Raw genomic sequence first — 15,602 nt, 5'->3', positions numbered from 1 at the left:
AATTAGCAAAATCTAACAAAGCTTTCAGAGGACTCATGAAAATTCATCATTCTTGAATTTCTGCCATGAAATCACATCATTTTAGATCTATTCCTAAAAATCACATCAAAATTAGCACTGACAAATTAAAACATAACTTTTTATTAACCCAAATTATCTATAATGGATTCTTTGCTTATTAGTTTATGTAAAACTGCTCAACTGACATTGGCCTTTTCTGCTTTCTTTGTTCAACAACTATTTCAGTTCCCAAGGAGAGATTACAATTCAAGAGTATACTGTAGGAGCTGGAGAGATAGTACAGCAAGAAGGGTGCTTGCCTTGCACATGGGCAACCTAGGTTCAAACCCCAGCACCTAAAATGTTCCCTGAGCACTGAAGTGGTTCCTGAGCACAGAGCCAGGAGTAATTCCTGAACACTGCATGATGTGGCCCGAAATAAAAAGCAAAACAAAAGAAAAGTGTGTACTTTAAATTATTTTGCAGAGTATCACCTATGATTAGAAAAAAAAAACACAATGTGAAACATCTATGGATAAAATATTATAAGAAATTCCACTGGGAATGTTAGGTTCATGGCAAAAAGTTTACTAGCATAATTACTTTCATAATTATATAACTTAACCTTACTGTATCACTAGCAGAAGGAATTTTTACTTCCAACTATCAAATATGTATTAGGAATCAGAAAATTAGAGTGATAGAGACAAGATTCAACACATCTCTGATTCCCAAATGTTTTTGACTTCTTATACTACAACAAGCTTTACCATAATACATATATGCAAGTTTAATTGCAAATTTTCAGAAAAATAAACAGAGCTTTCTGAAAATTATCTGGCAAATGAGATATGCTATCTACATAAGACCTAGAAAAATGAAATAGTTCAGAGACATATGAACTAAGGCAGGTATCAATATCCTCAAGTAAACATTATTAGAAAATGCAAATTTTTAAATTACATTTTCAACTATTCAAAAATTACACTAGATTTTTGTTTAAAATGTATGTCATTACCATCATTTAATTAATGAAGAAATAAATGACTGCTATTTTAACCATGAAAATTTTTCTGCACTGCTGCTTTTCTGCTCACCTGCCAGGTGATTTTTGAGTGCTGTGCCAGGAGTAACTTCTAAGTGCCACTAGATGTGCCTAACCCCCCAAAAAATAAAAATAAAAAGAAATATTTATTTAAAAGGAATATTCCAGGGTTAAGGGAGATAGCACAGAGGGTTATGTGCTTGCATTGTATGTGGCTAACCTTGGTTCAATCCTGGACACCCCATATGGTCCAGGAGACAGATAGCAATAATCCCAGAGCACAACCAGGTTGTAAGTCCTAAACACAGCTGGTATGACCCAACCCCTCAAACAGTATCCCAAGGAATAGAAGAAGCACAGTGAGCCAGGGCTTCATGAGAGTCATAATTTTGAGAATTTTGCAATGATTATAAGCCAGGAATAAACTAAATATTGCAGAAACATTTAAGATACTTTATGAAATAATTTTTAAACTTAAACTATAAATATTTCGATCAGTTACAAGTGCTAACATGATCCAAATAATTATATAAATAAGTAGATGGTAGAAAGGTTTCTCAATATCTATTCATTACAATATTTTGAAAATGGGAGTGTGAACAGATTATACATTTTAGTTAGACAGCCTTGGAGAAATACAAGATCTTTAGCTAATGAAAAATATGCAAATTCCATCTCATTACATTTTAGAGTTAAGTGAATACACTAAGTAATGTCACATAAATGTACTCTGCAACTTTGGAAAGGGCTAACAATTTGCTCCTAATGGTAACATGGAAAAATTAATTTTTAATAATGATACCTAAGACCCTAAGAACAAGGATTGTCTACCCTACATAGCTTTTTATTGAAGCATAAATAACCTTAATCTTCTGCACTTCCAACTTGTAAAATTATATTCATTTACATAAATAATCTAATTTTAAAACAATATTTCCTATATATTAGAACAATGTATGGAAACCATGTTAGGTAAAGTGATGTTATTCTATCTTGACCCATAATCAGACTGTGATTCTCAACATAAACTACTCAATACCTATAAAATAAATTCAAATTACCAATAATAGTTAAAGACAAAATTCAGAGATCCTTATTAACATATTTTAAGTCCCAAGCTCATTCAAACAAGCAATTTTAGTTTTCTATTCACTCTATTGCTTTGCATCCCAAAGAATGCAAAAAGCATATTGATAATATGGTTAGAGATGATCTTTTTATGCTAACGTAAGAAATTACACAGCTTTGAGTTCCTAATTTCAGTAAATCATCTACATTTTCTTTTATTTTTAAATTTTAAGCCACACCAGGTACTTAGGAGTTACTCCTAACTTTGCATTCAGGAATCACTGCTAGCAGGTTCAGGGAACCATATAGGACGTTGAAGATTGAATACAGGTCAGTTGTGCAAGGCAAACACTCTACCCACTGTACCTTGTTTCAGGTCCCAAGTCATTCACATTTTAAAAGTGGGATATATTTAATATTTTATACAGAATTTCTCATAAATAATAGAGAAGTTTGAGGAAGGGAGTCAATTCATGAGATTAATCACAATTATTCACCTTGATCAGGGGTTGCAAGAATACTTGTCTACAATATTTATAAGGAAATCTTAATGAAAGATAAACAATGTTACACAACTTTTAAGATTACATCATGTTTGGCTACTGTTGTCCAATTATAAAGTCCAATTTTATGACATTCATAACAACCATACCTAAGTTTCTAATATCCATCATAAATAAATAGTTACTATATTTCCCTTTAATTATAAGTAACTTAAAACTTCTTTGCTTAATCTTAGTTACAAAAAATTTTATTTTCATTTATATGCTACACACAAAATGTAGTTTAATGTCTCATTTCTCAGAAAGCACAAAGTTAAATCATTTTTAAATCAAAGAATCAACATGTCCCCAAAAGGCAACTAGAAGTAATTAATGCAGTTTCTATAGTATGGCTCTATTTACACATATATCAAATCTACTGAAGGAACTATTTGAGGCAGTAATTTGTTATTATTTGTTATTAAATATTTTTTCCTCACTCTATGAACTCTACCTTGCATTTACTCTAAAAAATTTAGGAAGCTAGAATCAACAGTATAAAGATTATGCATTATTTAATTATACAAAAACACAAATCATAAAACATTACTTCAGGTATTTTACAAGGAACAATATAGTTAGAGTACCAAAAATATACAGAACTGCAGAGGCAATTAAAATCAGTAATAAAAATCAAACATAAAATCAGTGTACCATGCCAAAGGCTTTTTGAAATAAAAGAGCTTTAAACGTATATACAGAACATAAAAGAAGCTCAATAGAGTGGTTGTCCTCAATAGAAAGGAGAGGCCATTACATAGCCCTAGGCTAGCAGTCAGAAATTGAGCCTGTGCTGTAAGTTTCAGGTGGAAAATTATTTTACTTTGAATGTTTGCCAGTTACTTAATACTCTCTTTCAAGATGCTTTATATAGACAAAGTGTTTCAAAAGAGATCTTAAGTATGAGTCAATTATATTCCAGCATATAATTTTTCTATATTTTGTTATTTCAATTTCAAGTAGAAAAACTAATATTTTTAAAATAACTAGTTGCTGTTTGCACTTCTAGCACATTCAAGGTCCCAAAAATGTAAATATATAGGCTCTGTGGCTGAAATTAGAAATAGAATGTAGAAACCAAAACAACATGTTCCTAGGAAAAAACAAAGACAAATAAAAACTTTTTAATATGTATGACTTTCTTACAGAGCAGGGAATGCATTCAGTGCTCGAGCATGAGCTGATAGAATAATTTTGAAAGAATAATAAGTTTGTTGCCAAAATGTTATTAACTATCACTTTAAAACAAAGTAGATACAACTCTACTCCTATATAAAAATCAAACTATAGTCTTCTCTAAATGTTTAATCAAATCTTACTCTTGTAACCTAATCTTCATGTGAAATCACTGGATAAGGTACAAATTCTTATTTTCTACAATAATGAAACCACAGTCCACCGTGATTTACTACAATCAGGTATATGCTTGGGATATGGAAAATGGAAGATGTTGTTCTACTACCAAGAATATACATTCATATGGATTTTTTAAACATGAATATTTTGCTGATAATATTTTCAGTAGTTTTAGCATCAATGTGTTTGAAGATAAAATTTCACACCTCTTTCCCACCTAATTAGAGAAAAGAAGTTTTGTGAAATTCACAGGGATAAACAGAGAAAAAGAACACTCACAAATAGGCAAAAAGTTTTCTTTTGCCCAGAACAGACTTGGAAATAAAAAAGTGAGAATATAGGAGCCAGAGAGATAGCACTATAGGTAACTTGTATGCAACCAACATGAATTTAATCACTGACATCACTTCTGACCCAGACTTCCAGGATTTCCTTTGGATTTCCAGGAGTAATCCCTGGAAGAAGAGCCAGAAGATATGGTCTCAAAACAGCTCAAAACAAAAAAGCAAAGTACAATATACAAAGGATAAAGTGGGGTTGAAGAGCCAGTACAGCTGACATGGCAACTTGCACACAACCAACCAGATTCAATTCATGGATCACCCATATGGTCCCCAGATAAACCAGGAATGATCCCTAGCCAAAGAACCATTGAATCAGATCCCTGAGCACAGTTAGATGTGGCCCAAAACAACAAAAAATGTATAAAAAAGGAAATAAGCTTACTTGAAAAAAATATATGTGGGTCAAAGTGGGGCTGGAACAATATTTTAGTAGTTAAAGTATTTGCCTCACACATAGGTCTGATACCTAGCACACTAGTTCCTCTAGACCACTACGAGTGACTGAGCATAGAAACAGAAGTAAGTCTTGTAGAGGAGGGCTTGTTTGATATCAGCAAATACTGTCATAACAGGCTAAGCCCCGTGTTTATGTTCTTTATGTCTCTGGAGCTGAGAGTTGCTCTGTCCTGCTTCAAACGCCACTTCTAAAAGCTATGCATTACAAAACATGTTCATTTGTAGCCATTAATCCAGACATCACCTCTGATTAAAAAATCAGCTCAAATTATTTTATATATTTTTGTTTTGCTGGTTAAAGTTTTTTTTAATAAAGATACTATTTATAGTCGCGTGGGGGGGGCGTGAGAAATGTCTTCTTCCTAAGGGGGCATGAGAGAAAATAACTGACAAATACTTCTCTATAAAATTAACAAAATAGAGGAGAAAGAGATTAAGGAGACAATCCCATTTAAAATAATATCCAAAAATATCAAGTACCTAGGTATCAACCTTACAAGAGAAGTGAAGGACTTATACCATGAAAACTTCAAAAATTTTCAGAAAGAAATTGAAGAGGATCTAAGGAAACAGAAAAACATACCTTACTCATGGGTAGGTAGAATTCACATACTCAAAATGACTATATTACCTCAACTTCTATATAGATGCAATGCAATCCCTATCCAAATTGAGACATCAATTTTTAAGGACTTAGAATAATCAATTATAAAATTCATCTGGAACCACAAAAGACCCAGGTTAGCCAAGTACATACTGAAAAACCAGAAACTGGGTGGCATCTCTTTATATAACTTGAACTATAAAGCCATAGTGATCAAAAGAGCATAGAACTGGAACAAAGACAGAGTCTCAGATAAGTAGATTAGAACAGAAAATCCAGAAATAAACCCCCCAAATATACAGTCAACTAATGTTTGACAAAAGAGCCAAGAACTTGAAATGAAGCAAAGACTGTCTCTTTAACAAATAATGTTGGAACAACTGAATAACCACCTGTAAGAAATTAAAATTTGACCCATATCTTACACCTTACACAAAATTAAATTTAAAATGGATTAAAGACCTTTAAATCAGATCCGAATCTATAAAGTTTATTAAGGAAAAAATAGGCAAAACACTCAAAAACTTAAATATCATAAAAGTCTTTGAGGATAGAATGCCAATGGCAAGAACTTTAGCATCAGACCTAAATAAATGGGACTACATTAAACTAAAAAGTTTCTGCATGGTGAAAGAAACCCTAGGAGGTAATACTAGAAGATAGAAGATAGTTAACAGAATGGGAAAAAAAATTTGCATTCAACACGTCAGATCAAGGGCTAATATCTAGGATATGCAAAGCACTCAGAAAGGTGAGCTCCAAAAAATCTAATAAAGTCATAGAAAAATGGGGAGAAGGAATGAATAGACATTTCTCCAAGGAAGATCGAAAGATGGCCAACAGATACATGAAACCATGCTCACCTTCAGTCATTATTAGGGAAATCGAAATCAAGACAACAATGATGTATCACCTTATACCAGTGAGGATGGCTCACATCAAAAATAACGGGATCAATCTCTCTGTTGGCTGGGATGTGGTAAGAAAGGAACTCTCATCCACTGTTGGTGGTAATGCTGCCTGGTCCAAACCCTATGGAAAACAGTGTGGAAAGTGCTCAATAAACTCAGAATTGAGCTGCCATATGACCCAGCAATTGCTCTTCTGGGTATCTATCCCCAAGTCGGAAGAACCTTCATCCCAAAATATGTGTGCACTCCACTATTTATCACAGCACTCATATAATAGCCAAGATTTGGAACCAACCTTGATGTCCAACAACAGATGAGTGGATCATGAAGATGTGGTATTTATACACAATAGAATACTACATAGCAGTTGAAAATGATACAGTCATGAATTTTGCAGCAACATGGATGGATCTACAAAATATTATGTTAAATGAAGTAAGCCAGAAGATTAAGGATAAACACAGAATGATAGCACTTTTCTGAGGGACTTAGAATATACACCATATATACATGTAATACTACATGAACAAATACAGTGGTCTAATAGGTAGAAACTCCAAGCACTGTAGTTGTCAGCATTTACTGGGGAGTAGTGTCCAAAACAATTGGAAGAGGAACACCACAAAACTTTGACTATCCATTATACCTTAAAGAAACCAGCAACAGTGGAAACAACAGCTTAGAAGAGAGAATATGTATGTAATCAGCCTTTCATTGCAAAGGCCTATAATAATGATGATAGTCTCCAAATTGCAAGGTGGAGAAGCTATAAGATAAATTTGCCTTAATCAAAAGATATATATGCCAGAAGCAGTAAGCCATAACTAGTAAGACTTATTGTCTTATTTTGCACTTAAATTTGGTTTATCTAAGACCAGAGAGATAGTACAGTGAGTAGGATAATTGCCTTGCAGGTGGCTGACCCAGGTTTGATCCCTGGCATCCCATATTGTCCAACAAACCTTCCGGGGCAATTCCCGCTTCCCATATGGTCAAGCCAGGAGTGAGTTCTGAGTGCATAGTGTCACCGGATGTGGCCCCCCAAAAAGCCAAAAACTAAAGCAAACAAATAAGCATAATATACTGTTCTGCAACAAATAGTATAATCTACAGAGTGGTTTTAAGATCCAGTCTAATCAATAATAGTACAGTCAAATAAAATCTGATATCACTGCTCCACAAATGTAAAGTTTTAGGGAATGTGTTTGGTTTGTGTGCAGTCAATTCAGGATTAATCTCCTTCATTTCCATTTAGTCATCTGAGCACAACCAGGAGAAATTCCTGAGTGCAGAGCCAGACAGAAGTAACCCCTGAGCACCCCTGAGTATGGCCCAAGAATAAACAAACAAAATAAAAACAAAAAATAATTGTTTTTAGAAAAATTTTGCTCATAATTTAAACTCTGAAAAATTAAGTTAATGTTAATTGCCTCCCTTCTAAGATAATGCTTGTTAAAGCTCTACACATATTTTTTGCCTCTCTCGGTATCTATAATACTGCAGTTTTTTATTTGTTTGTTTTTAAATATTTTATTATGATCAAAGTGAATTATGTATCTTTCACAGTAATATTTAAGATACATAGTGGCAAAGAATCATGGCTATTTCCACCAAATGTTGTTTTCTCTTCACCCCTTTTCCCAGCATGCATCCTACATCTCCCTCATTTGCCAACCAGACTGCTACTGTAATTGCTCCCTGCTTTGTATAGCTTATTGTAGAATGGGTATCGATTCTGTCATCGTTGACTTTGGATTTGGTATTTGAGTTTGATCATTTTTTATTTCCACTCAATTTTCATACGACTGTTTGGTCCTGGTACCCACCATTATTCCCCCCACCCAATTCATGAGGCAGAACAAGATGATTCAAGTTATGTGGTTGTGTTGGAAAATAAAAAAAAAAAACTGGGAGGAGTCTGCCTATAGTTTATAAATATCAACTTAAAAGAAGAAAGGGAAAAAAGAAGAAAAACAAAACAAAACAAAAAAACAGCAACTACAAAAAAGCACCCAACTACTAAATACAACCACCATCATATAATAACCACGAGAATGAAAGAAAATAAAAAGAAAGAAAAAGAATAAATAATAATAAGAAGAAAAAATAAACAAAGGAAGGAGGGTTGGTGTGGCATGGTTTTATACTCCTTTTTTTCTGCATAGGCACAGTAAGTTTTGGGGAATTAAGAGAATTCCCTTGGCTTAAGAGATACAGGGTGTCTCTTCCCTTGAAGCATACTGCCATGGGAACAATTACAGGCTCCATACACGCTCATTTTTCACACCCCAAGGTCTTTTTATGGTGCCAGGAAACTTTATGCTCAGTTGTGGATGATAAAATCAGGCCTCTGTAGCTAGAGATACTGGTATATGCACAGGTCATAGGACAAAGTGTAGGATAGAGTCTTTCTTTATGGTTCTAGAAGTTCTGTTCCATTACTGCTGTTGTAATCAGTCTTCTGTAATTAGTGGTGTTGGTGTTTGCTCTGATCCTAGGACAAAGCCTCAGATGGAGTCTTTCATTATGGTTCCAGAAGTTCTGCTCAGTCACAGTTGCCAAAGTCAGACCTCTGGAATTAGAGATCTTGTATAAATCCTAGGCCAAACAAAACCTAGGCTATGATCTTTCTTATTGGTCCCAGGATAAGTTCAGCCCAGTCATGTTTGTCAAACTCAATCTTCTGTAGTTAGAGATATTGGTTTTTACACAGAGCAAAGGATGACATCTTCTGATTTTATTTTACCATTGGTGATGAGATAGGGCTACCCGCTCTGAGATAAAGTTGTCCTTTCCTCATTGTCAGGATATCATAGCAAAACTGGTGCAAGTTGATACCAGAGCAACATTAGGAATTTCCCAGGGGGAAGTTTGGTTCCTGCTGTTGCAGGGAACTGTGTCGGTTCTATGCCTGGGATCTAAAGTTCTGGGTTGTACAGTCATTGTCCAATCACATGGAGTATAATTTGGGTCCTGTCATATGTTCAGGGTGGGAGGCACCCCTGTATAATACTGCAGTTTAATTAATCTAGGATATAATATTCATAATACTATATATAATATCTATAATACTATAGTTTAAGTAGTATCTATAATACCATAGTTTAAGAAAAATCTAGGAGCTGGAGCAGTGGCGGAGTGGTAAGATGTTTGCCTTGCATGCAGCTGGCTTAGGACAGACCACGATTTGATTCCAGGCATCCCATATGGGCCCCCAAGCCAGGAACAATTTCTGAAAGCATAGCCAGGGGTAACCCCTGAGAGTCATCTGGTGTGACCCAAAAGAAAACTCTAAGTCAATATTTAGGATTGGGTAAGCCAATCCTTAATTAGAAGACATTATACAATGATTAAATGATTTAAAATGTTAGAATTGTTACTAGTTACTAACTGGCCATATTTCTTAATCCAATGGGTCCATCAGTTTTAATAGAGAATGTGAAAAGGAAATAATATAGTTCCAAATTAAATATAACAAAATAATAATAAGCACATTTTTCCTACTTCAAATCCTATGGAAATGTTAGCTAAGTGCAGTTAAAATAATACAAAAGAAGAAAAAAGAATGGTAAGATATTATAAATTAAAAAGATTAAATTAATTAAGTGAGCCATTTTTGAAAAGCATTTTGCCACTCATTATGTAAGATAAAAGGCATAAACTAGCTCTCAAGCACTTTTCTGAGCTCATAGCCAGGAGTAACCCTGAGAAGCACCAAGTGTGCCCCCCCCCAAAAAAAAAAAACCAAAACCAAAACCAAACCAAAACAAACAAACAAAAACAAAAAAGAACAAAATAAATAATAAATCCACCAAGGAAAGATAAAGATCAAAGAAATGAAATTATTTCTGGGGAAAATGATGGATTGTACATATTGAGAAGAATAATCAAAAGTATAATCTCCTGAAAACCCACTAAACTGTTTCAATGGGTCAAAGCAAAATCAAGCTCATTACTAGATTACTAGATAAATATTAATCAGAGAACCAGAGGTAATACAGACTATGATTAAGTCATGAACAATCTAGTAAGAGAAGGCGCAGACAGTACCAAATCTCATTCTTTTGTATAGCCAAGCAGAGACAGCTCATTATATACCTGGTTTAAAGATAAATAAAACTAGTTCTTAAATAAGAGGACTTGACAGCACCATCTGTCATGTTTAGTTCACTCTAGATTTTCCTGGAGATTGAGGCAATTATCTGTATTTAGCTAAATGATATATCTAAAGAAAAATTAAGTGTCTTTATCTTATGACTGGTAGCTATCTTCACCTTTGTGCAGAAAGTAAACTTCTTCCCTTTTATACAAACTAAAAGAAAGGACTTTATCTTCCCTGATGGTTTACTTTCAAAGAAATAGTTGTCAAGGTCAGAAAGGTAGCATTGGGAACAAGACACTTGCCTTGCACAGAGCTGACCCCAGTTTGAAACCTGACAACACATAGGATTCCCTGTGCAATTTCAGGAGTAAAAACTAAGCACTGCTGCATGTGGTCCTCCAAAAGCAACAAAAGCAGAATTATAGATATGGTTATTTTTTTAGAAATACATTTCTGGGCCCTAAATATAACAAGAGGTTTATTTAACATTTTAAAGGAGTTACAGGGGGTCGGAGAGGTGGCGCTAGAGGTAAGGTGTCTGCCTTGCAAGCGCTAGCCAAGGAAGGACCGTGGTTCGATCCCCCAGTGTCCCATATGGTCCCCCCAAGCCAGGGGCGATTCTGAGCACTTAGCCAGGAGTAACCCCTGAGCACCAAACAGGTGTGGCCCAAAAAACCAAAAAAGAAAAAAAGGAGTTACACATATTTAATACACAGAAATAAAATACATTTTTAATTAAGAGAATTAAAAAATAGACAAGTAAAAAGTTCTCCCCTGATTTTCAGTAGAGAGAGCTAAGTCACTTGGTTCTTGTCCTTACATGCAATGCTAGAAAAATTAAAATTATAAATGTAATTTTGATTTTTTGAATATAAGACATACTAAAAATATTTTATACATAAAATATGAAGAGTTGATATTTTAGCAATTATAGCACTGCAGAAGTTTCTGGTAATTATAAATAAAAGAAAAAATAGGGCTGGAAAGATAGTACAGCGATAGGGCATTTGCCTTGCATGTGGCCAACCCGAGAGGGACCTGATTTGATTCCCAACATTCCATATGGTCCCCCAGCCTGCCAGTGCAGAGCCAGAAGTGAACCTGAGCACCGCTGAGCATGGCCCAAAAACCAATCAATAAAGTTTAAAAAAAAAGGAAAGAATAATATTACATAAAATTAGACATAAAACATTATTGCAAATAAAAATAAAACTAATGGAAATGAATATAAAATTTAAGAACATATAACCTCCATTTGGAAGATAATTATTTCCATTTATTAATAAATCAAGCATAGAATAATTTAAGTAAAGGATATGGATCAACTTTTAAAATAAGTATAACCTCAACAAAAATGAATATCACAATTATCTGATTAAAGAATTTAGCTTAACATCAAAAAAAGAATTTTTAAAAAATATAATCCATAATAATCTCTCAGAAAGTATACCATTAATAAAGATAGTAAATTGGAGCAATTTCTCAGGTGGCAAAGTTGTGGGCAGCATAGCTATAGTTCATGGAATATTTTTTAAAAAATGGAGATAGGTAAGTATACTTTCAACAAATTGAATCAAAATTTCTACAACTAAATTTACTCACATAATTTAAACAAACTTGAAGACAAGTGAATATTTTATCAATAAGCAAGAGACACAATGCTACTACATAAGCACGTTTGTATAAGACAAAGTAGAAAGAGAATCAACCAAATAAAAAGGAGACTCAAGATTATGAAAGTCTAGAAATCAGAATAACTATTCACTTTAAATACTTTAAATACTTTAAAAATAAACCCACCTGTGCACAAAGTATTTGTGAGCTTTTAATTTTACTTTTGTTTTTCGTTGGGAAAGAATATTAGTGTAATAAAAAATGACAAAGAAGTAAATGTATATTATTGAAGTTATAATAATATAATGTTAAGAAAGTAAGTGATCTTAATTGGAACATGAAGGAAATTTCTATATTTGCCATGGAAACAAGAAAACTGGAAATTGAAAGAAATCAAAGAGTTTTAAATTAAACTGTTGACAAAGGTAAAATATAGCTTAATTATGGCAATAAACTAAATGTAAGAAAAGTGATTATTTTCAAGGGGAGGTTATTTTTGGTCACACCCACTGGTGCACAAGATGTACTATAGTTGTGTTGTAGTGTAGATGTGCTTTGATGTGTTGATTCCTGAGCACAGTGCTCATGGCTCTGTGCTCAAAAATCAGTCCTGCTGGGTTCAGTGGACTATATGGAATGACAAGGATCAAAGTCAGATCAGCTGCATGTAAGACAAGTGTCATGCTCAATGTGTTATGTTGTATATTTGGAATAATGTTTTAACAGTACTAGTTTAATTATATATATATATATATATTTGGCAATGTACTAATGCTATAGTAATAGAAATAAACCTTACAACAAATTTGATAAATAGAAATTTCAAATTGTCTCTTTGAAATGATGCTATTAAAGAAACACTCCAATAATTGAGAATTATTTTATCTAAGTATCAGAAAGAGATCTTAGAAATTGACAATCATTGGGGGAAAGTAAAGAAAAACAAATGATAGCATGTCACTTTCATAAAGAAGGACCAAAAATTCAGTAACTGGTAAGGTGCTTTCTTTGCATATGGACAACACGATCAAACCAGAGTTTATATATATATATATATATATATATATATATATATATATGTACATATATGGTCCCCCAAATATGGTCCCCCAACCCCTGTTAGAAGCAATCCCTAAGATCAGAGTTAAGCATTATCCCTGTGCACTACTAAGATCATTCCATCTCTCCTCAAAAAAAAAATAAATAAAAGAACAAAAATAGTAAGAAAAGATATATTTTAAACAAAATAGAAATAAGGTATGTATGAGACTAGTATTTTGTGTTTTGTGATGTTAGTAGAAAGTTTAAAGAATTACTTATGTAATCTAAAACTAGAGATTGGCAGAAAAGAGAAGGGATTTTTAAATTTAAGTTCATGTTGTTTAATTTTTATTACAATTCTAAAACATGCAATATTTTATAAGATGTAATTTTAAATATAAATATATTTGTTTTCAAATCTTGATATAAAATAATTTTAATTTGTCATGTCCTAACAATTGTCCCTGTGAAATTTACTTTGTTTAAAACTATACATGATTTTATTGTCCAATATAAATTTACCTTGAAGATATATTCCTGTTAAGTGTAGTGCCATAAAATATCTTTATCTCTTGAAATAAGCTATGCTTTTCTTTGTCAAAAACAAAAAATAGTGAGTTCTTCATTTGTCTGTAAATGTAAAAATTAGTGATCTTACATATCAATTCACCTGTGTGATTTAGTTGGCACTTTCTCAGATGTCTAAAATTCAGGTCATCCTATTCTGCTTTTATTCCTTTTATTTTCATCAATGAGTCAGACATGTTGAATGATTTGTAAAAAACATGTATTTTTGAAAGTTTTACTAATGACAAATATATCACATGGTAACTTATATTTGTTCCAATCATAGGTGTACCTTTTATTTATTTATTTATTTATTTATTTATTTATTTATTTATTTATTGGTTTTTGAGGCACACTGGGCAGCATTCAGTTGTTACTCCTGACTCTATGCTCAGAAATTGCTCCTGGCAGGTGATCACATGGGATGCTGGGATTCAAACCACTGTCCTTCTGCATGCAAGGCAAATGCCCTACCTCCCTGATATTATCCTGGCCCCAGGTGTACCCATTTTTAATGTTTTAATTTTTTATATAAATTATACAAATATATTAATATAACTACAACTCTAGAAAACTACTCTCTGTGTAGCAGGTGCCCAAGACATTTTTCCATGTTGGATTGACTTCACCATTTTCTAATTTATGGTTGGTAGTTAAAATGTTTCTCAAGTTATATATAAATAAAAGGGCAATGTTTTACCTCTTAGCAACTTTTATATGTGCTAATAAAATTCTCCTAAAAGAAACAAAGCAAGTATAAAAAACAAAATTGTGATTCATAAACAGAAATATCATAGTCACTTTCACTGGATCACTTTAATGTAATTTTCACTATTAGAAGAGTCCATAAAATGAACAATAATTTTTTCTGAGATCATTAATTATAAAAATTATAGTAATGATATATTTACATCTCTATAAATTTTGATCTTAATAAATATATGAACCTAAACACAGGTGGGAAAAATAAGCCCCAAACTCTGATATCCTCAAAAAAAATTAATTCTTAGAGCCCAATTTGCTAAAATACTCAGTGGCTTCACACATGAAAGTTTTTATTCAAGGGTCATTGAGCAGAGATGGTTTCCTATTACATAACAGCAACAGAAATACTTTGAAAAAATATCATTTCCCCACTAATACACAGCAAAGCAGCAATGTTTTACCATCAGTCAGATGCTCCTCTTTTTTCAGAGGTGGGAAAACCACTGATCTTTTACAGGTAGAAGAGATATTGCCAGCAGAGCTATTCCTTTGCAGTGGCACAGAAAAACACAGTGCATGCCGTGATAGAGACTAGAAACTGGTAGATCTTTTCTCAGATTTTTCCCCTACCAGCTTGAAACAGACATTTTCAACTGTAAGTCATTGCTCTAGGTCATAGCATCATCAGAAGAAATCTGAAGTTAACATGACAGTAGCTTACCTAAGATACATTATTCAAACACTGGCAGTCATTGACATAGAAAAGTTTTTTTCACTACCAGTAGAGATTAACAATAAGGAAAAGAATGAAACTTCCCCAACTCGTAGAGGTCAGGATAAATCTGAGATAAGAGAATAAGGGAAGACCCAGGTATGGTGTAAATGGAGGACTTAAGTGACTTCTTGAGAAACAAGAGACAGTGAAATTGGAGTAGAACCAGAGGAAATAGGAAAGTACCTCTATATGTAGTATCACCAATACTTCCATAGTTGCTCACACATGCTGAAAGAAATAGAAGATAGCAAGTAAAAAAAGTCTGGGAGACAAGCACAAAGGTGAATTCTAATCCTGAACAAGCAATAATCATTTACGCATTTTCTTGAAAAATGACTCAGTAGAGCATGACATAGTAATACCAAATGGCTATGGAAGTTAAATCTGAACTAGTTCTGCAAAAGGAGAACTAAATTATGAGTAAAATAGATGTAAATATTCTCATCACTCTTTACTTACAGAATCATGTAAG

The sequence above is a fragment of the Suncus etruscus genome, chromosome 1 (assembly GCF_024139225.1).
Source record: "Suncus etruscus isolate mSunEtr1 chromosome 1, mSunEtr1.pri.cur, whole genome shotgun sequence".
Lineage (NCBI taxonomy): Eukaryota > Metazoa > Chordata > Mammalia > Eulipotyphla > Soricidae > Suncus > Suncus etruscus.
Note: the sequence above shows the minus strand (reverse complement) of the source record.